Raw genomic sequence first — 24,350 nt, 5'->3', positions numbered from 1 at the left:
AGCTATGTGAAACTGCTTCACTGTAAAATCGTACTTGATAATTATTATGTAAGCCAATTACGATACTTGTAAGGGGAAGCACACTATAGAGTTATAATAATTATATACGCTAAATCTAATATGTAAAGTTAATACTTATATCAATGTACATCATACTTATGTAGTGTAACATTAATACTATATCTAATGTAACATTTTGTTACACAATCATACTAGTGTAAACATCTATACAATATCTAATGTATATATTAAGCTATATATATCTAGTGTAACAGTTAATATATACAATTATGGTCCTAAATGTAACATAATACTAAAATGTAGTGTACATTTACTATATCTAATGTACATTATAGCTATATCTAATGTAACATTATACAATATCTAGTGGTAACATTTACCAAATCTCTAAATGTACATTGTATAGATTATTATATCTAGTATGTAACATTATGAGTCAATATCTATGTCACATAATACTATATCTAATGTAACAATATTATAGTACTTACAATTATCTATTGTTAAATGTAATACTATTCTATGATTAAATGTATACTTTATCTAGTGTATAAACATATTTAACAATATCTTAGTGTAACATTATAATCGATTAACTAATCTAATGTAACTATAGTAACTATATCATATCAATTGTAATAATAGATACTATATCTAATGTAGATCATGCCTACTATATGTAATGTAACGCAATGAACTATATCTACTAGAAATTGAATTATAACACTATATCTAATTGTAACATTCTACTATATTTATAGTAAGATTAATAATGAATACTATATGCATTAATGTAATAAATTGATACATGATAAATCTAAAATGATAAACATTAATAATTATATCGTCGTGTTATCTCATACATAAACTAATATCTATGGTACCAATGATACTATATCTATGTAACTTTATAACTATATCTAATGTAACATTATAACTATATCTAATTGTACCAATGATACTATATCTAATGTACAATGATACTATAATCTAATGTACCAATGACTAGTATATCTAATGTAATATTATAAGTCTTATTAAGTATTCATAAATGTAACATTATAACTATGAGAGTTTCTAAATCGATATCATTTATCATATAGATCTATAATGTAAATAATTAACTATAGTATCCTAAAGTAACATTATACTTATATCCAAAGTAACATTAATAATCGGCTAACTAATCCATGTAACAATTATTACGTAATATCTCAATGTAAGAATTAGACTTCTAATAATCCAATGTAACTTCAATGGCTTATAATATAATGTCAACTTATACTATATCTAATGTAACATTATACTTATTAATGTAACATTTAGAATATCTATATCAATGGTAACATTATTAACTAATATCCAATGTAACATTATACATATCCGAATGGTAACAATTATACATCTATATACTAGTAGTTTATTTAGATCCATTATACTATATCTAATGTACGATTATACTATACTAATGTACCATTATACTTATCTAATGTACCATTATAACGGTATGACATCTACGTATTAGATACTGCAATTATGTAAATAATGGTCTATAGCAATTGATACTAGTTATATCATACCATGTAAAACCATTTAAGAAAACTAGATAAAATAGTTTTTATCCTATTAGATATGATTGTATCCTTAATACTGTTACAATTAGATATATATTACAATGTTAATTCGGGAGTGGGTATAAAATATGTTACATTAGATATTTATAAATTGGTACATGATATAAGTAATGGTACATTAGATAATAGTATAAATGGTACACTTAGATATTAGTAATAATGGTACATTAGTATTATATGGTACAATTGATATTATAATGGTACTATAGATACGGGTAGGTGGATAGGGGAGGACATGGGTGACAGTTGATATAGTATAATGTTACATTGGATAATAGTATAGATGTTAATCAAATTTTGGATCCATAGTCTATATGTTCCACATCTGGCATTATAGTCATAATGTAATTAGATAATTGTATGAGATGTTGACAGTTAGAGAGTATAGGGTAGTAGGGATGTTTTACAGTTTAGATAGGGTGGAGGTGATAGGAGATGTTACATTGGATATAGTTATAATGTTAGCATTGGATATATATATATAAATGTTTACAATGGAATATAGTATAACTATGATATGTTTACGTCTTTTGGATATAGTTAATGTTACTTATTTTACTACGAGCGACTGACAATAAAGATGTATGATCTAAAATTTGATCACCCTGTTGCATGAGAAATCTCCTGCATCTGCAGGAATTTAACTTCTAGTTTTTCCAGGTTTAACGATGGGCTTCTGAAGTTTTAGATTTCGGAGCTTGATTTTCCTTTATGAAAAATGTATCTTCTACAAAAAATGGCCATTTAATTATAAATGCCACATTTTTCTGTTTGCTGGCCAGGATTGTTTTTTCCTGTTGTAGCAAACTGGTTAACAAATATTAAGATCCTACATCTGTAATTCCACTAAATGATAATTTCAACCTTGACATCTGTTATAGAGGCATTGTGGTATGCACTGTTAAACATGATTTTTTAAACATTCACTTGAGTCTCCTGCCACACTAAACATTTAGAATCGAGCTCTTGGTGACATTTTGCATAGTGTATTGGGAAGCCATGAGTGGGTTACCTATCCATTGTAACCAGATTTAACCAAACTGTTTTGACTCTTTGGTGTTACCTTTCATTACAAACACAGCCCATGTGGGTTGAACAAGTATACTGTTTTTTGTTGCTACTGGTGCAAACAAAATTATATGGGCAAGTTGAGGTGACTAATGCAAATAGAGCATGTAAGGCATATTGTAAATACCTTTTTTAAGTTTCTGTTCACTTGTTGGATTCCTCTAAAAATAAGTATCTCTTGAGAAATGAATTGTAAACATTCAATCATTTTGGTAGGAAGCTATTTACTCCTAGAAGCTTAACCCAGGGCCGCTCCAAGCATAACACAGTCAATCATTATCCCATTCAGCTAACCATCTTTACCGCACTTTCGCCGTATTAGTCTAGTCAATAATCTAAACTTTGTAGGTAAATCATAGGCTGAATACTGAACGAGTGTCCTGTTCCCTAGCACCATTAGTTCTTGTTGTGTTAAGTTTAGCTCTTGTTTTAGTGTTGGTCAGGCCGTGAGCTGGGTGGGCATTCTATGTTTGTCTAGGTTTGTCTGTTTTCTGGTGTTCAGACCTAATAATGGTTTCTCAAATCAGCAGGCAGCTGTCAATCGTTGTCCCTGATTGGAGAATCATATATAGTTGGTGGCTTGTTTTGTGTTGGGTGATTGTGGGGTGGTTGTTCCTTCTGTCCTTTGATGTTCTGCAACACAGATAGGATGTGTTTGGTTTTTCCACTTTTGTTGTTTGTAGTGTTCACATAGTTCTTTATTACATGATGTTGCACACCTAGCCGTGCTGCGTTTTGGTCCCTCCCTTCATCCCAGGAAGAAAGCCGTTACAACGAGCATGTGCCCTGATCTCTCCAGGGGGGGGGGCCCAAAACCCCCCAATTTGATTCATTTGTTAGTCACTCTTCACAACAAGATATGCATTAACATGGAAAAATGTGTAAGAACTTGCAGGTAATTCTTTAAAAATGCAGTTTTGTGGCATTGGTGCTTAACATTTAATCTATTTGGAGAATCCCATATGCCTAAACACAGAAGCATGGGTTTTTTAATTCCAGAACAGGAGTTTATGGGCAGGTATGCCTATTTGAATGCCAGGCGGTAAGGTAAAGGAGCTGATCATGAGCAGCCCGTGTCCGGTTTTATGAGGACAAGGTTAGGGCAGAGAGTTGGGGTCCAGTTTCGAGAGTTGCAGCTGCCATTTATTTCAGTCCTTTCAATTATCCATTTCCTTTCCATAACGTGTGGTGCCTAAAAATTTAGCACATATTTTCTGCAGTTAGGATATTTTACTTCAAACATATTCCTAGCGACATTCATGCAGTATTTCATATAACCTAAATTATTTGCCTAAAACATTTAACAAAATATATTCATAAAATGTATAATATCTGATCATTTCAATACATATGTATATCATTTTCTTTTTTCAAATCCACCACGCGGCCAACAACTCTACATCCTACCGCCTTAATGTATAACAAACGCGCATCTTGAAATGTGCATCTATACACCATACAAAATGAAGTAAAACGTAATTATTTTTGGGATTTCTCAACTTTGGATATTGTTGACACACAATAAAACAAAGAATCCAATGCGGGCAGAATTCGTTTCACAAACTCATGGGTAATGTTTGGTCACTGAACTAATAAAGACAAAAGGCAAGGTGTTTATTACAAGTGAATTGGTTTGTAGTGCGCTCAAAGCATATCGATAATATAGAGATGTCTCTGTGCAAAAGCCTTGTATAACATGGGCTGGCGCCATTGATGTCTGATACATAGCGAATGCTTCTGCACATCTCTAGTGGCTCAAGAGGCGTCCTACAATTAAAGGGTCCGTTAACTAAAAAGTGCAATTAAAAGACACAAGATAACCAAAAAATGTCAGACAGGAGAGTCTTTTGTACAAGTTAAGTTTCAGGTCATGATTATCTATAATTCTATGGCACATTCAGACAAATTAATTCTACTTTTAAGATAAGATGAACTGTATGCCCGTGGTGGAGAAAATGGCATTGGACAGCCAAATTTGCTGCATAACAATTAATATAAAGACGTGGTATTATTTTCATGTATGTTGGCCAACCACGCACATTGTGTTGCTTTTGTTTGTTCTGGGAACCGTGTGGCACTTCTGCAATTCCCTGTAAAACCTTAGATTAGCGGGTTTAAATTCAAAACCCGGGTTTCTGGCAAGCGAGTGTCTGACTCCTCCTAAACGCACGGCGGCTCAGCTTCCGCCACTGTGCGCTCATATAACGTTTCCCCGGATAGACAAGTGGGGGGCCTGGTTGGCCACATGCTGGTGCCAACGCAAAGGTGTGGGCGTTCATAACCTAAAAACCATTGGTTTATATTTCCTCTATGATGTTCCTTGCTCTAGTCCGCACAAATCTCTCGGGAAATGCACCGGCGCCATTATGTGTTCTCGGTTTCATACTTCTCGAGGCCTAACCAGTTGGGTTGCTCATTATTATTAGATTACTTGCTCTCTTCAACCCAGAAGGACTACTATAAGTGATTTTAATTTATGGTGAATTTCCTAATCAACATATCATTACTTTTGCCACTAGGCCTATCATTGACGATCCTCTGTTTACTGGTTGCTATGTTTTTTTGTTTTGTTTACATTTTTACAAATGGCACTGCAATGCGAGTTGGGTTTAAAAATTAAGGGCCTATATTTTATTGATAAAAGTATTGGTTGAAGAGACGTCTGTTAATAAAAGAAAAAACATTTCACAGCGCAACTTCGGTATTCCAGAGATTTCCACGTGTTTACGTCTTTTTTTTTATGGTAAAAACACGTGGACATTTACGCTATATTCACCATATCCCTCTTGCTGAATTACTAATGCCAACCGTGGCACCAGTGTCTCATAAGAGAGAGAGAGATTATGATGCTCCCGAGATGAGTGTCTGGTCAATAAATATTACATTCTCATCACAACCCCAAATCACGACATGACCCCCTACAATGTTTTGTCCTATGAGTTATGCAACCCCAAAACTTTTCAGGCGAACAACAGTCAACCTGTCTGCATGCTCTCCCCCAGGGTAACTCCTGGCACCATGTCATATGCATATGGTCTGGGAGTGCCCAGAGCGTTTTTCTCCTTTGGCAATTGGCTAGGCTTCATCCTTATGCAGGCATTTTGCCTAAAACCCATCTCATGTCTGCGGCAATGTGCTATACTGCTTAATGATAGACTTTCAACGTGAATTTTAACATACAGGCAGAAAAAGGTTTGGCTTGCCCGTTTTAACAGCCGCCAAGAGAATGGTTGCTTCAAGATGGCAAGAGCCGCCAACACACTCATAGCCACAATCAGCAATCGGATTTTATTTATTCATTGACATAGCTCAACTTGAACTGTCAATCTCTGTGACTGCAATGGTGTAATAAAATCAAGAAGAATTAACATATGGACTACAACACGTTGCAGTATAAATCATTTACTTTAATAAATGTGCGTAAGTAAGCAAATGAATGCTATGAATTTTTTGTGTCAGGCCAGGTTTGCACTAAAACATGCTTAAGTGTTCCCAATAAGGAATAAATTTTCCCTTACCTAGAGGGAATTGTTTAAGGGTGTTGCATAGAGCCCCCCAAACATTTCTTAGGTAAGGGCATAAATTAAAGGGTTTTATGGTAGATTGAAGGCATGTATGGCAGAAAGAGTCTCTGGTTACCATGGAGACGTTGACTCCACTGACTGAACCTCTTGTCACAAGACATCTCTATATTTTTGGGAAATGGCTGAATAGAACCTCTACATTCAAGACAGGAGAAACAAATTGATTCAGACGATATAAATACAGTTTCTTTTAGTAACTTTTTTTTCTTAACTTGTTTCTATTACTTTCTAGCCGTCTAGTAATTTACAGAGTAGGTAGGCTAGCCTAGCCAGCCTTAGCATTGTAGCGCATGGAATTGTGCACAGTGCACCTTCATTGTTAGCTAAATTCTGTAGATCGCTAGCTACAAATAAGTAGCTAGCTACGTTGGAGGATGGTTTCCTTTTGAAACCAAGGGCAGAGGAAAAGCAACATTCACCTCCACAAAATACTATTACATGGTATCTATACTGAATGAAGACACTTAACGGGAACTCATGAGCACCCTTAACATTTCACTTAATTAAAGGGGGGCAATCACCTTAACATGTTTTGTGCAACTTAAAGTTAAGGTAAAACCTTAAGGGAAATGAAATGGGACATTACTTAAGATGTGTTATGCAACTGGCCTCGACTGCATCCTTAAAACCCCTAACAGGCTGGGTCTATGTGCAAGTGGAAGAGCTACAGATTATTGTTTCAGTCTGGTGTTACTATTAGAGCTTTAGGCTACATACTACTCTCTGGCCTTGATCTGCCTGTGCATCGCATCAGCCTAGGATAGGGTCACAGCAGGGCACACGCACAAGAACTTCCACGAGTGTGGATTAGACAATCTGGTTGAGCTCATACATGCGAGTCAAGGTCCGACCTTGGGTCTTTTTTTCCGGGAACACTTGCAGACAACCATTCACTCCGGCCACTTCATTTTCTTCCCGCCCTCTAGCCGGTTTATTAATTGGATTCCGTCTGAAAGGCATCTTTCAATTACGGCAAAGGAACATTTCTCAAGATGTTCCGCTCAAATCAGAGATGTTAATCTTCTGTTTGCGAGGCTCGTAAAGAGCATCTGTGCTTCTTGGCATGGACAATGTGCTCATTGGTTGTTCTTCCATTTCTTTCCACAGGAGACGCTTTCTGTGTGGTTCTAATTGATAGCGCTATCAAAGATTTCCATGCACCGATCCAAGGGCTCTGTCTCCTGCTGACTTACATGTCTGAACTCCTTGTCATTTAAAGACATAATCCGGCACATTTCCTGGATCATCGGATCATTTTTAATATCCATTGCATTCTTGAAGAATCTAACTTGTATACCTGAAGCTCAGTACAACTGACTGTCTACCTCTGGCTAACCCAATATATCGCAAGGCTGTATTAAGTCCCTTTACTTATAGCGACCCGGGACGATTAAACACTGTTTGCTTAGGGCTAAATAGGCAATCAATGAAATCCTCTTCCAGCAAATCTCGATCCAATTGGTGCAGTCTTCTCAATGCTCATCTCCAGGAGAAGTCCATGTTCTGCCTCTTACTTGGAGTGTTTTTTTATTTCATCCTCTCACTTCCTTTTCCTGTGGATTGCCATATCAAGAAAGCTGCCCTTCAATGTATTTTTTTTTTAAAGGAGTTAAATGGTTTCATAATATTAATACAAAAGGAGTTGAATGCAGCAGACCGGACCATTTTTCTAAACAAAGATTGTGGCCAACATTTCTATTAAGAAAACAACCACGGGTACTTAAAAGTTATTCTCCAGCGTGTGTCTTAGATATAGGTATGCATTTGCGTACTTAGATTAGTATATGTTACAATTAGATTGGTATAATGCTTACTAATAATATAGTATCATTGGTAACTTAGATATAGTTAATGGTACATGATATGTATATGTTACATTAGATATCGTATATTATTGACATTGATTTGTATCATGTATTAATTAGATATAGTATAAATGTTACATAGATATAGTATATTGTTACATAGATATAGTATCATTGGTACATTAGATATAGTATCATTGGTACATTAGATAATAGTATTTTATTACATTAGATATAGTATATGTTACTTGATATTGAAGTACAATAGATATGTATAATGTTACATAGATATAGTATAATGTTACATTAGATAATAGTATAATGGTACATTAGATAGTATAATGTTACATTAGTATATGTATTATGTCATTAGTATATTGTATACATGTACATGATATCGTATATAGTTATCATTAGATATGTATATGTTACATAGATATTGATAATGTACATTGATATAGTATAATGTTACATTAGTTAGATATACGTATATTGTTCATAATATAGTATTATGTTACATATTAGATATTGTATAATGTTACATAGATATAGTATAAATGTACATTAGATATGTATATGTTACATTAGATTGTATATGTTACATTAGATATAGTATATGTTACAATCTAATATAGATTTATGTTACATTGGAATATAGTATTATGTTACATTAGATTAGTATAATTATTTAATCTATAGAGTGTTTCCCTTAAGAAGTATTCTAATGTGCTACAATATAATTCGGTTTTAAGTTTACGTGAAGCAGTTTCACAGCAATATATGTTTTCATTCCACACCCTAACCTGCTGTTCCTTCCTGTGTCTGGTTCTAGGTCCGCCCATCTGCTGTCCAGGTACAGGCCCCGTGCCCCCATCATCGCCGTGACCCGCTGTGCCAGACCGCCCGTCAGGCCCATCTGTACGGCGGTATCTACCCGTGCTGTACACCAAGCCTGCCAACGATGTCTGGGCCGAGGATGTCGACCTCCGCGTCAACTTCGCCTTGGAGATGGGTGATAATGACGCGTTAAATTCCAATGTTTAAGTAGTAATACTGACTTTATTTGTAAGAGCCTTTTCATACAGAAAGACCAAATTCGAGATATATGATAAGATTGAAGATTTAGCAAATCTGCTTTTTTGGCTGAAGAATCCTTGTAGCACTGGACCCCACCAAAGACCAGTCCATTAACACCCTCCTGTCTCCCCTCTTCCCTCCAGGCAAACACCGTCACTTCTTCAAGTCTGGAGATGTCATCATTGTTGTGACCGGATGGCGCCCAGGCGCTGGTTACACCAAACCATGCGTGTTGTGCTGTTTCCTTGAACAAACTCCAAAGAACATTACTCCTCCCCTCCCTTCTCCTGTTCCTATAACCCTCCCTCTTCCATCTGTTCCTATAACCCCCCTTACCCATCTCCTGTTCCTATACCCCCCCCCACCAGAAGACATCTATTTGTCTCTTACGATTCTCTAGACTCCACCTTTTTAACCAAGACAACCTAGGTAAAAAACCGAACGGAACCGAACAGCAACACCAGGCCACTTCTTCAAAGGACTTTTGGGTGGTGCATTCATACCAGACAGTCACTTTCCAACACTCCTTAATTCCTATGTTATTATTACATAGGTGTTTTCACCTACTGTGTCCAAGTCATCCGTTTTTTTTTTTTTTTTTTTTTTTTTTTTTTTTTTTACTTTTTTTTTTTTTTTTTTTTTTTTTTTTGTTTTTTTTTTTTTTTTTTTTTTCAACAGGTTACAACGCCTAGTGAAAGCCGCCCAATCTGCCTGACTGAGTTTTTCAGTGTGAACAATATGAGGTATTATGTTTTGTTTCTTTATGTACATGTACTGTATCACACATCTGCATGTCAGAGCCCGCTCGTTGTTCAGTCTGCACTTTGTGGTCCAGTACGTTTGAACGTGGATTCTGATCTGTGAGGAGCCTGCTCTATGGGGTCTTGCTCCTCAGCCGCCGGCCTCGGTCAGACAGGTAAGACTCCACCTGACATGTTAAAGTAACCGGTAACGTCATGTTGTTGTTGAGGGTTATGGGAATCTGGGCATGACTGGGTTTCCATTCATCCATAAAAGATGACCCTGATTTCTCTCTCTCTGTTGTTATTTTCCCCATCTTTAATTACTTTTGTTGCCTCAGAATGTTGGTGTGGTGACTGTATGGTTCCTTCCATATACAATAAATTCTATGCCAGTTGTCGAAACACTCAACATTTATCCTTTTTTTTGCCGACACTAAGATTGTCATGATAAATGAATGATGCGAGTTTATGAGGAATTTATGAAGCACTTTAGAGGCATTGTCTGGTGGTATTAGAGAAGTAGAAACACACAAAGCCAGTAGCATGGTGAGTGTGTAGAAGCCGTTAGTACATAGATCACAAACCAAAACCACACAGTTATACATTACTGTTATATTACAGCTACTTTTTGTTCATTCCCCTGAGGCGTCCCAGCAAACACACAACCAACACCACAACGTTGTCTCAACGTTGACCCTATGTCGCTGTTTGCTGGGACGATTCTGTCTATAGCCAGGTTTCCAGCCACACTTCCTATGTGAGTAAAGTACATGACAGAACTGATGGTAACGGAACATTTTGTTTTGGGTGAACTTTCTAAAAACACAATTACGCTAGCCAAGGTGGGATGGTTTTTTGTGTCTGTAAAATKAATTATGCACAAATATTGGTATATTACGACTTGTCTGAAAAGCATTTTATTAAGGCTACAGATGAAATAAATGAYGTTGAACTTCACAGGGWGGTGAACGTACACGGTGAKGAGCTGCATGATGTGTTGTTATGTGTACTACGTCATCACGCACAGCCTTTACATCTGCAACAAGTCACATTTGATGGAAACTCATCTCTGGTGGGAAAACGTCCATATTGTTTTTTACATGCAGATTTGAGTCATATTCGGATGAAAACCTGGTCGYCCAATCGGATGGAAACCTGGTCACATTGACCACTCGTGAACTTTGAATCAGTGACTCGAGGGACTGCTACAGGGAAACATTGTGGATGTTGTGCTTGTGTTGTGAGGAGCCAAGGCAAGACCTGTAAGGGACGCTCTGCTCTCAGTCTCTCACCTTGTGCTGTGTGCGGACAGCCTCCAGTGGGTAGTCTCCCTTGGCGGTCTCACCACTCAGCATGATGCAGTCGTTACCRTCCAGAACGGCGTTGGCGACATCGGAACCCTCAGCACGAGTAGGGCGGGGCTTCTTGATCATGCTCTCCAGCATCTGGACCAATCAGGAGAGAGGAGAGATCRTTAGGCACCAATCAACGACAGGATAGATTATTTACATCGATTCATTTACAGAGAGTGGCCTATTAGGCATAAATCTCTGCCCTTTCCTCTAAGGTTTGGTCAAAGGCTTGAGGGCTCCTCTTAAACCTCAAATACTCCGGACTAGCAACCCTGGTATTATCTGCCATTGAATTCAGTGTATTTGAGTCTTAACAGGTTATCAGACCCTGCTTTGGGTGTGCTTTGCAGACAGGGATGGAAAAGAAGCATGTATGAGGGGGTCGAATCAGTGTATTTGTCAAGTGCGTCGAATATAACACACAACACAGTGAAATGCTAATGTTTAAGGAGGTCTAGTCATGTATGGGAGGTCTAGTAGTTATGTATGAGGAGGTCTAGTAGTTGAGGTCTAGTATGTTAGGAGGTCTAGTAGTATGTATGAGGAGGTTAGTCATGTATGAGGAGGTCTAGTCATGTATGAGGAGGTCTAGTCCATGTATGAGGAGGTCTAGTCATGTATGAGGAGGTCTAGTCATGTATGAGGAGGCTAGTCATGTATGAGGAGGTCTAGTAGTCTGTATGAGGAGGTCCTAGTCATGTATGAGGAGGTCTAGTCATGTATGAGGAGGTCTAGTCATGTATGAGGAGGTCTAGTTCATGTATGAGGAGGTCTAGTAGTTTGTATGAGGAGCGTCTAGTCATGTATGAGGAGGTCTAGTAGTCATGTATTGAGGAGGTCTAGTCATGTATGAGGAGGTCTAGTCATGTAATGAGGAGGTCTAGTCATGTATGAGGAGGTCCTAGTCTGTATGAGGAGGTCTAGTCATGTATGAGGAGGTCTAGTCATTGTATGAGGAGGTCTAGTCATGTATGAGGAGGTCTCAGTCATGTATGAGGAGGTCTAGTCATAGTATGAAGGAAGGTCTAGTCATGTATGAGGAGGTCTAGTCATGTAATGAGGAGGTCTAGTTCATGTATGAGGAGGTTAGTCATGTATGCAGGAGGTCTAGTCATGTATGAGGAGGTCTAGTCATGTATGAGGAGGTCTAGTCATGTTAATGAGGAGGTCTAGTCATGTATGAAGGAGGTCTAGTAGTTTCATGTATGAGGAGTCTAGTATGTGTATGAGGAGGTCTAGTCATGTATGAGGAGGTCTAGTCATGTATGAGGAGGTCTAGTCATGTATGAGGAGGTCTGTCATGTACTGAGGAGGTTAGTAGTCATGTATGAGGAGGTCTAGTCATGTATGAGGAGTTCTAGTCATGTTGAGGAGGTCGTAGTCATGTATGAGGAGGTCTAGTCATGTATGAGGAGGTCTAGTCACTGTATGAGGAGGTCTAGTCATGTATGAGGAGGTCTAGTCATGTATGAGGGTCGTAGTCATGTATGAGGAAGGTCTAGTCATGTATGAGGAGGTCTAGTATGTCTGAGAGGTCTAGTCATGTATGAGGAGGTCTAGTCGTATCGTATGAGGAGGCTAGTCATGTATGAGGAGGTCTAGTCATGTATGAGGAGGTCTAGTCATGTATGAGGAGGTCTAGTCATGTATGAGGAGGTCTAGTCATGTATGAGGAGGTCTAGTCATGTATGAGGAGGTGTCTGTCATGAGGGTCAGTCATGTATGAGGAGGTCTAGTCATGTATGAGGAGGTCTAGTAGTCATGTATGAGGAGGTCTAGTCATGTATGAGGAGGTCTAGTCATGTATGAGGAGGTCTAGTCATGTATGAGGAGGTCTAGATGTTGGAGTCTAGTCATGTATGAGGAGGTCTAGTAGTCATGTAGAGGAGGTTAGTAGTCATGTATGAGGAGGTCTAGTTCATGTATGAGGAGGTCTAGTATGTCATAGTATAGTAGAGGAGGTCTAGTCATGTATGAGGAGGTCTAGTCATGTATGAGGAGGTCTAGTCATGTATGAGGAGGTCTAGTCATGTATGAGGAGGTCTAAGTATTATGTATGAGGAGGTCTAGTCATGTATGAGGAGGTCTAGTCATGTATGAGAGGTCTAGTCATGTATAAGGAGGTCTAGTCATCTCGTATGAGGAGGTCTAGTCATGTATGAGGGTCTAGCATGTATGAGGAGGTCTAGTCATGTATGAGGAGGTCTAGTCATGTATGAGGAGGTCTAGTCAAGTATAGGAGGTCTAGTCATGTATCAGGAGGTCTAGTCATGTATGAGGAGGTTAGTCATGTATGAGGAGGTCTAGTCATGTATCAGGAGGTCTAGTCATGTTGAGGAGGTCTAGTCATGTATGAGGAGATCTAGTCATGTAGAGAGGTCTATGTCATGTATGAGGAGGTCTAGTCAGTATGAGGAGGTCTAGTCATGTATGAGGAGGTCTAGTCATGTATATGGGAGGTCTGGTCATGTATGAGGAGGTCTAGTCATGTATAAGGAGGTCTAGTCATGTATAAGGAGTCTAGTCATGTATGAGGAGGTTCTAGTCATGTATGAGGAGGTCTAGTCATGTTGAGGAGGTCTAGTCATGTATGAGGAGGTCTAGTAGTCATGTATGAGGAGGTCTAGTCATGTATGAGGAGGTCTGTCTTGTATGAGGAGGTCTAGTCATGTATAGGAGGTCTAGTCATGTATGAGGAGGTTCTAGTCATGTATGAGGAGGTCTTAGTCATGTATGAGGAGGTCTAGTCATGTATGAGGAGGTCTAGTCATGTATAGGTCTTAGTATGGAGGTCTAGTCATGTATGAGGAGGTCTAGTCATGTATGAGGAGGTCTAGTCATGTATTGAGGAGGTCTAGTAGTCATGTATGAGGGTCTAGTCATGTATGAGGAGGTCTAGTCATGTATAGGAGGTCTAGTCATGTATGAGGAGGTCTAGTCATGTATGAGGAGGTCTAGTCATGTATGAGGAGGTCTAGTCATGTAGGAGTCTAGTCATGTATGAGGAGGTCTAGTAGTCATGTATGAGGAGGTCTAGTCATGTATGAGGAGGTCTAGTCATGTATGAGGAGGTCAGTCATGTATGAGGAGGTCTATGCATGTATGAGGAAGGTCTAGTCATGTATGAGGAGGTTAAGTAGAGAGTCTAGTCATGTATGAGGAGGTTCTAGTCATGTATGAGGAGGTCTAGTCAATGTAGGAGGTCTAGTCATGTATGAGGAGGTCTGATCAATGAATGAGGAAGGTCTAGTCATGTATGGAGGAGGTCTCATTATGAGGGTCTAGTCATGTATGAGGAGGTCTAGTCATGTATGAGGAGGTCTATTCATGTATGAGGAGGTCTAGTCATGTTTAAGGAGGTCTAGTCATGTATGAGGGTCTAGTCATGTATGAGGAGGTCTAGTCATGTATCAGGAGGTCTAGTCATGTATGAGGAGGTCTAGTCATGTATGAGGAGTCTAGTCATGTTAGAGGAGGTCTAGTCATGTTATGAGGAGGTCTAGTCATGTATGAGAGGTCTAGTCATGTATGAGGAGTCTAGTCATGTTGAGGAGGTCTAGTCATGTATGAGGAGGTCTAGGTCATGTATGAGGAGGTCTAGTATGTATAAGGAGGTAGTCATGTTAGGAGGTCTAGTCATGTTATGAAGGAGGTCTAGTCAATGTCTGAGGAGGTCTAGTCATGTATGAGGAGGTTCTATGTCATGTATGAGGAGGTCTAGTAGTCATGTATGAGGAGGTCTAGTAGTCATGTATGAAGGGAGGTCTAGTCATGTATGAGGAGGTCTAGTCTATCGTATGCAGGAGGTCTAGTCATGTATGAGGAGGTCTAGTCAGTATGAGGAGGTCTAGTAGTCATGTATGAGGAGGTCTAGTCATGTATGAGGAGGTCATAGTTCATGTATAGAGGTCTAGTATGTATGAGGAGGTCTAGTCATGTATGAGGAGTCTAGTCATGTATGAGGAGGTCTAGTCATGTATGAGGAGGTCTAGTCATGTATGAGGAGGTCTAGTCATGTATGAGGAGGTCTAGTCATGTATAAGGAGGTCTAGTCATGTATGAGGGTCTAGTCATGTATGAGGAGGTCTAGTCATGTATAAGGAGGTCTAGTCATGTTTAAGGAGGTCTAGTCATGTATGGGAGTCTAGTAGTCATGTATGAGGAGGTCTAGTCATGTATGAGGAGTCTAGTCATGTATGAAGGAGGTCTAGTCATGTATGAGGAGGTCTAGTCATGTATGAGGAGGTCTCAGTCATGTATGAGGAGGTCTAGTCATGTATGAAGGAGGTCTAGTCATGTATGAGGAGGTCTAGTAGTCATGTAATGAGGAGGTCTAGTCATGTATGAGGAGTCTAGTCATGTATGAGGAGGTCTAGTCATGTATGAGGAGTGTCATGTATGAGGAGTCTTAGTCATGTATGAGGAGGTCTAGTCTTATGAGGAGGTCTAGTCATGTATGAGGAGGTCTAGTAGTTTCATGTATGAGGAGGTCTAGTCATGTATGAGGAGGTCTAGTCATGTATGAGGAGGTCTAAGTCATGTATGAGGAGGTCTAGTCATGTATCAGGAGGTCTAGTCATGTATGAGGAGGTCTAGTCATGTATGAGGAGGTTCTAGTCATGTATGAGAGGTCTAGTCATGTATGAGGAGGTCTAGTCATGTATAAGGAGGTCTAGTCATGTTAGAGGAGGTCTAGTCATGTATGAGGAGGTCTAGTCATGTATGAGGAGGTCTAGTCATGTATAGAGGAGGTCTAGTAGTCATGTATAAGGGAGGTCTAGTCTGCGGGCAACGTGTCGGACCTGTGTGGCGCAGGTGCTGGCTTGCCGATCCTGTTGCAGCGTCCGGTCATCATCTTCTGGGCGATGACACCTTCTCTGTGGGGATCTCAATACCCAGGTCGCCGCGGGCAACCATGATGCCATCGCTAGCCTCCAGGATCTCACGAATCTACACAGAGACAGACAGATAGTTATACAAGTCAGTTATTATGCCAGATTGGGTATCTCTATTTCCAAGCGGCTAAACTGATGCTCAAGACAGTAGGATCCTTCGATGGAGATCTCTTACTTTTTTACTTTGAAAGTACTGAAAAACAATGTACTATAGCCACTAACAATGCTATCGTGTAGTCAGCGAGGCCTCTCTCGAATATCTCACAACCACACACAACACAACACCACACAACACACCACATCACACACACACACACACACAACAACCCAACACACACACACACAACACACACACACACACACACACACAACACACCCACACAACACAAAGCCACACACACACCCAGCACACACACCCACACACACACCCACAACACACCACACTACACACACCTAACACCACACACCCACACCACACAACACCGCAACCACCCACACAGCCTCACACCCACACACCCACACCCACAACCCACAGTATGCACGCCACACACGCGCACACAACACACACACACATCACCCACACACTACAACACACACACCACACACCACAACACACACACCACACACACGACATCACACACCACACACACACACCGCCCATGCGGACGCCCTCGTGGCTTCTCCAGTTTGGAGAATGATCTTGAGTTTTTGCCTTCTCTCCACACCTTCCTGACGGCGTGTACATCAAGCTGCCTTACGGATGAAGGAGGCGAAGACCATGTCGATTCCTCCCTGTTCCACACCGAACTGCAGATCCTGGATGTCCTTCTCAGAGACAGCGGGCAGGTCCACAGCGCACGGGCAGGTTCACACCCTTCTTAGAACCCAGAGTACCACCATTTTCAATCTCCCAGTCCAGGAAGTCAGCGCCTGGGACAATAATGTGTGTCAATCAACAATGCCACAGCCAGAACAACGGTAAAGTAACACGTTTTCAACAGGCAAATAGAAGAAGACTTTTAACTTTGGTGAAGCATGTAGCTACTTCCTGTCACTTTCTAGGTTGTGAGAGTGTTATTCTGTTTGCTACAGTAGGATGTTCGCTAGGATACTCACCGACTTTCCTTGACCCTCTCAGGGACATGAGGCCGTCGTCGATGTAGACGTGAGCTCGACCGCCAGGATCTTGGTGATGTTCTTGTATGTCCAGCCACAGGTGCTTCTCGTCACAGTTGTCCTTGGTACTTGTCGTCCAGGGTCCAGCTTGATGTGAGCTCCCTTCTTCAGCCTCCACCGCTCGCTTTCGCCACTCTGTAACGGGGGAAGAATCATGTTGATTTCACAACTATTTACTATAGTAATTGTGTCTGTCTATCTCTAAGGGTGAAGGACAATGGATTATAGTATTATGTACTTTAAATATCTGTACGTGAGAAGGGCAGGGATTATAGTATTATGTACTTTATATCTCTATGGGGAAGGACATGGATTATAGTATTATGTACTGTCTATCTCTATGGGGAAGGACAGGGATTATAGTATATGTACTTTATATCTCTATGGGAAAGGACATGGATTATAGTATTATGTACTTTATATCTCTATGGGAGGACATGGATTATAGTATTATGTACTTATATATCTCGAATGGGGAAGGATGGATTATAGTATTATGTACTTTATATCTGTACGGAGAAGGGCAGGGATTATAGTATTATGTACTTTATATCTGTACGGAGAAGGGCAGGGATTATAGTATGATGTATACTTTATTATCTGTACGGAGAAGGGCATGGATTATATTATGGATGTACTTTATATCTGTACGGAGAAGGGCAGGGAATTATAGTTTTATGTACTTTATATCTGTACGGAGAAGGGCAGGATTTAGTATTATGTACTGTATATTCTGTACGGAGAGGCAGGGATTATAGTATATGTACTCGTATTTCTGTACGGAGAAGGCAGGGATTATAAGTAGGATGTACTTTATATCTGTACGGAGAAGGGCAGGGATTATAGTTGTATGTACTTTATATCTGTACGGAGAAGGGCAGGGATTATTGTATTATGTACTGTATATTCGTACGGAGAAGGGCAGGGATTATAGTATCTGTACGGAGAAGGGCAGGGATTATAGTATTATGTACTGTATTTCTGTATGGAGAAGGGCAGGGATTATAGTATTATGTACTGTATATGTCTATGGGTTAAGGACAGGAATTATAGTATTATGTACTGTATATGTCTATGGGTTAAGGACAGGAATTATAGTATTATGTACTGTATATGTCTATGGGTTAAGGACAGGGCTCATGATCAATACATACATTCTGATGCCAGTAGTGTTTTACAGTACTTGATGTATATCAGCTTTATGATATCATTGCTTGTTTGTTGTATTTCTTGCTGCTAGTTTGACCAATGCCTTCCTTTTGACCAAATCAAAAGGTAGACCTACACGATAGCGGGTAGGTCATTTTGGTACTACAGTCAAGAAATGTACCTGCTTGTCTCTGTTTTAATTTGTCTGTAAAGTGTATTTGTGATGATACACTTGAACTGAAGTTGGACTTTTCATAAAGATGTACTTCATGGTGAATGACTACTCACGCCCTTGATGAGTCCAGTCCTGATTTCGGGTCCCTTGGTGTCCAGAGCGATGGCCACTGGTCTGTACTCRATGCTGCCGGATCCGAAGCTCTCGGTGGCTTCACGGACATTCTTGATGGTCTCAGCATGATACTGAATAGAACAGAAGATAATATTATTTTTCTCCCCCATCGAAACAATTAAATTCCCACCCCCCCTGAACACCACACTGATGAGAGTCTGGAAAAGAGRGGGTGTCATATTTGTATTTTATTTAACCTTTATTTAACTTGGCAAGTCAGTTAAGAACAAATTCTTATTTACAATGACGGCCTACCCAGAGCCAAACACGGACGACGCTGAGCCAATTGTGCGCCGCCCTATGAGACTACCAATCACGGCCGGATGTGATACAGCCTGGATAGTATCACTTAGACATCAGAGGTTTTAGCATACCATGACACTGCATATACTATGGAAAACAAATTCTATGGGTCTGAGCGTAGAGMCTTGAGGAACGCCAAATGTAACTTTAGAACTTTCAGTTGATTTGCCAACCAGCTGGACCAATAGCAGTGCTCAGATAGGTAGTGTGTTGAGATTTTAAATACACTTTAAATTAAGTTTGATTTGATTTACTGTAGGGGGATGTCAAATCATTCAGAKACGTGTAACGATTCTCATTTTYGAGAACATCAATCTTACATAGGTRTTCCTCTTGTCCAGATGGGATAAGGCAGTGTGGAGTGTGATGGCGATTGCATCGTCTGTGGACCTGTTGGGGCGGTATGCAAACTGAAGTTGGTCTAGGGTGGCCGGTAAGGTGGCGGTGAAATTATCCTTGACTAGCCTCTCAAAGCACTTCATGATGACAGAAGTAGGTGCTACGGGGCGGTAGTCATTTAGTTCAGTTATCTTTGCTTTCTTGGGAACAGGAACAATGGTGGCCATCTTGAAGCATGTGGGGGACAACAGACTGGGATAGGGAGCGATTGAATATGTCCGTATACACTGGTCTGCGCATGCTCTGAGGACGAGGCTAGGGATGCCGTCTGGGCTGGCAGCCTTGGGAGGGTTAACACGTTTAAATGTTTTACTCATGTAGGCCACAGTGAAGGAGAGCCCACAGGCTTTGGTAGCGGGCCGTGTCGTCAGTGGCACTGTATTGTCCTCAAAGCGAGCAAAGAATTTGTTTAATTTGTCTGGGCGCAAGGCGTCAATGTCCGCAACGGGGCTGGTTTTCTTTTTGTAATCCGTGATTGACTGTAGACCCTGCCACATACCTCTTGTGTCTGAGCCGTTGAATTGCGACTCTACTTTGTCTCTATACTGACGCTTTGCTTGTTTGATTGCCTTGCGGASGGAATAGCTACACTGTTTGTATTCGGTCATGTTTCCAGTCACCTTGCCCTGGTTAAAAGCRRTGGTTTGCGCTTTCAGTTTTGTGCGAATGTTGTCAGCAATCYACGGTTTCTGGTTAGGGAAGGTTTTAATAGTCACAGTGGGTACAACATCACTGATCCACTTGCTAATGAACTCGCTCACCGAGTCAGCGTATACATCAATGTTGTTGTCTGAGGCTAACCGGAACATATCCCAGTCCACGTGATCGAAGCAATCTTAAAGCGTGGAATCCGATTGGTCAGACCAGCGTTGGATAGACCTGGGCACGGGTGTTTCCAATTAAGTTCTTTCAGGGCCAACGATTGTAATTCTGCTCTGGGCGGGGGGGGTGAGGGGATATACGACGGCCTGTGGACTATAACTCGCAAGAAATTATCTTGGAATAATTGCAGCTGGCATTTGATTTGTCAGAGTGACCATCAGTCGTCACCTCCCCGACCAAGACCCCTTCTCCCCTATTGCTCAGTTTGCGCCGGCCCAGCTCTAGGAAAGGTCGTTGTTTCCAAACTCTTCCATTTAAAGGGAATGATGACCACGTGTTCTTGGACCTTTCAAGTGCTGCGACATTTTTGTTCCTCTCAGATCTGTGCCTCGACCACAATCCTGTCCTTGGCGAGCTTACGAACAATTCCTTTCGACCTCATGGCTGTTTTTTACTCTTGACATGCACGTGTTCAACTGTGTCAGCATATATATAGACAGTGTTGTCCTTCCAAATCATGTCCTAATCAGGGTGAAGTTAACCCACAGTGACTTCCAATCCAATTGTGGTGGAAACATCTCAAGGATGATCAAATGTAAATCAATATCGTGAGTCTCATAAGCACTGTCTGAATAACTTATGTAAAATAAGGTATCATGTTATTTTTATTTATTTTTTGCAAAAATTTCTAAAAACCTCGTTTTACTTTGTAAATTATGGGGTATTGTGTGTAGATTGATGAGGATATATATTTTTTTATATAATCCATTTTAGAATAAGGCTGCAACGTAACAAAATGCGGACGAGTCAAGGGGTCTGAATACTTTCTGAATTCACTGTACATCCATTAAATGCTCACTGCCTCCTGGTATATCGGTGTTGAAAGCCCAACGACATTCAACAAACAGTACTAAGTAGGAGCTGGCAAAGTGCAATTTAATATGTTATGTTATGGCCTAAGCATAGCCACATAGCATAGCAACGTAGCATAGCAACATAGCGTAGCAACGTAGAATATAACCATGTAGCATTGCCAAGTAGATTTAACAAAATAGAATAGCCAAGTAGGATAGCCACGTTGGTTATAACGATGTAGAATATCCAAGTAGAATAACCATGTAGAATATTTTATGGCTAATCTACTTGGCTAACATATCTTGGTATCCTACTTGGCTAATCTACATGGTTATATGCTATGTAGCTATGCTACATGGTTATATACTACTTGGCTATTATACTTGGTTATAATCTACATGGTTATTCTAATTGGATATTCTACATCGTTATAAACAACGTGGCTATCTATACTTGGGTATTCTATTTGTTAAATCTACTTGGCTCACTACTTGTTATATGCTAACTGTTATAATGCTACATGACTAAACTACTTGGCTAACACTACTTGGTTATCTAACTTGGCTAATTATGGTTATATGCTATGTAGCTATGCTAATGGTGTATATACTACTTGGCTATTATACTTGGTTATATATTCTACATGGTTATTTCTACTTGGATATTCTACATCGTTATAACAACGTGGCTATCCTACTTGGGTATTTATTTTGTTAAATCTACTTGGCTAACACTAATTGGTTATATGCTACATGTTTATATGCTACATGGCTAATCTACTTGGCTAACACTATTGGTTATCCAACTTGGCTTAATCTTGGTTATATTTTACTGGTTTATTCTACTTGGATATTCTACATCGTTTAGAACCACGTGGCTATCTACTTGGTATTCTATTTTGTTTAATCTACTTGGCAATGCTACATGGTTATTATGCGCGTGCTACGCTATGTTGCTATGCTACGTTGCTATGCTATGTGGATATGCTTAGGCATAATACATATTAAATTGCCTTTGCCAGTCCTACTTAGTCTGTTTTGATTGAAATGTCGTTGGGCTTTCAACCGATATACCAGGAGCAGTGAGCATTTAATGGATGTACAGTGAATTCAGAACATATTTGACCTCTTGACTCGTCTGCATTTTGTTACGTTGCAGCCTTATTTAAAATGGATTATATCAAAATATATATATCCTCATCAATCTACATATAACTCCATATTTACAAAGTAAAACGAGGTTTTTTAGAAATTTTTGAAAAAATAAATAAAAATAACATATACCTTATTTTACATAGTATTCAGACCGTTTGCTATGAGACTCGAAATTGAATTTAAATTGATATCCTTGAAGATGTTTCCACAACTGATATGGAGTCCACCTGTGGTAATTCAACTGATTGGACATGATTTGGAAGGCAACACCTGTCTATATAATGTCCCACAGTTGACAGTGCATGTCAGTAAAAACCAAGCCATGAGGTCGAAGGAATTGTCCGTAGAAGCCCAAGACAGGATTGTGTCGGGCACAGAATCTAGGGAAGGGAACCAAAAAATGTCTGGAGCATTGAAGAGTCCCCAAGAAACGTGGCTCCATCATTCTTAAATGGAAGAAGTTTGGAAGCACAGACTTCCTAGAGCTGAGCGCCCGGCCAACTGAGCAATCAGGGAGAAGGGTCTTGGTCAGGGGAGGTGACCAAGAACCTGATGGTCACTCTGACAATCAAATGCCGATAGCATTATTACCAGATAATTATCTTCGATTATAGTCACAGCAGTGTATAATCCCCTCACCCCCCAAGCAGATACCTAGTTGGCCCTATGAAGAATTCAATTGGAAAACACGCGTGCCCAGGTCTATCCCGCTGGTCTGACCAATCGGATTCCACGCTTTAAGATTGCTTTCGATCGCAGTGGACTGGGATATGTTCCGGTTAGCTCAGACAATCAACATTGAGTATAGTGAACTCGGTGGCGAGCTGTTACATTGCATAGTGGATCAGTGATAGTTAGTATCCCTGCTGGACTATTAACAACTTCTCTAACCAGAAACCGTAGGATTGCTGACACGATTCGACCAAACTGGAAAGCGCAAAACCCATGCATTTTTACACAGGCAAGGTGATGAGAACATTGACCAAAGATCAACCGTGTAGCTATCCATCCGAGAGAATCAAACATAGCAAGCGTCAGTATAGAGCAACAGATAGAGTCCGCAATTCAACGGCTCAGACAAGGAGTATGTGGCAGGAGTCTAAGTCAATCACTGGCATTACAAAAGAAACAGCCCGTTGCGGACATTGCGCTTGCGCACCGACAATTAAACACAAATTCTTTGCTACGCTTTGAGGCAATAGTGCATCGCGACACGGCGCTACCAAGCCTGTGGCTCTCTTCTGTGGCTAACATGAGTAAAAACATTTTTACGTGGTTAACCCTCCAAGGCTGCAGCCAGAGGATCCTAGCCTCGTTCAGAAGATGCGCAGGACCAGTGTATAGGAATATTCAATCGCTCCTAATTGCAGTCTTTTGTCCTCATGCTTCAGATGGCCATTGTTCTGTTCCAGAAAGCAAAGATAATGAACTAATGATACCGCCCGTAGACCTACTTTCTTATCTGATTTTTGCATAGGGCTAGTTCAAGGGATATTTCAACCGCACTTACATGGCCACTAGTACAACTTCAGTTTGCATACCGCCAACAGGTGGTCAAGACGAGCAATCGCCATCTGAAGCTCCCACTCAACTGCCTTATCCATCTGGACAAGAGGAATACCTATGTAAGATGATGTTCTCTAAAATGGAGAATGTTACCGTATCTGATGCTTTGACATCCCCCTAGAGTAAATACTCAAACTTAATTTAAGTGTAAAATTTCAAAACTCAACACATACTATCTTGAGTCACTACATTGGTCGCAGCCTGGTTGGCAAATAACTGAAAGTTCTAAGTTTCACATTTGGCGTCTGCAAGTCTTAGCTCGCACCCATAAGAATTTGGTTTTGCATAGTATAGCAAGTGTCATGGTATGCTTTAAAAACTCTGATGTTAAGTGATTATCAGGCTGTATCTTCGTTGGGTGGTCGTGCGGTGGATTGGTAGTATCCTCATAGGGGGGC

At 40.1% G+C, this 24,350-nt stretch overlaps 1 pseudogene; it reads right to left on the bottom strand.

Moving 5' to 3' along the window:
* LOC112071845 (pyruvate kinase PKM-like) overlaps positions 1 to 24,350 on the bottom strand; it is a 40,908-nt pseudogene that overhangs the window by 3,312 nt on the left and 13,246 nt on the right.

The sequence above is a fragment of the Salvelinus sp. IW2-2015 genome, unplaced genomic scaffold (assembly GCF_002910315.2).
Source record: "Salvelinus sp. IW2-2015 unplaced genomic scaffold, ASM291031v2 Un_scaffold1741, whole genome shotgun sequence".
Lineage (NCBI taxonomy): Eukaryota > Metazoa > Chordata > Actinopteri > Salmoniformes > Salmonidae > Salvelinus > Salvelinus sp. IW2-2015.
Note: the sequence above shows the minus strand (reverse complement) of the source record. Positions and strands in the feature narration are given on the sequence as shown.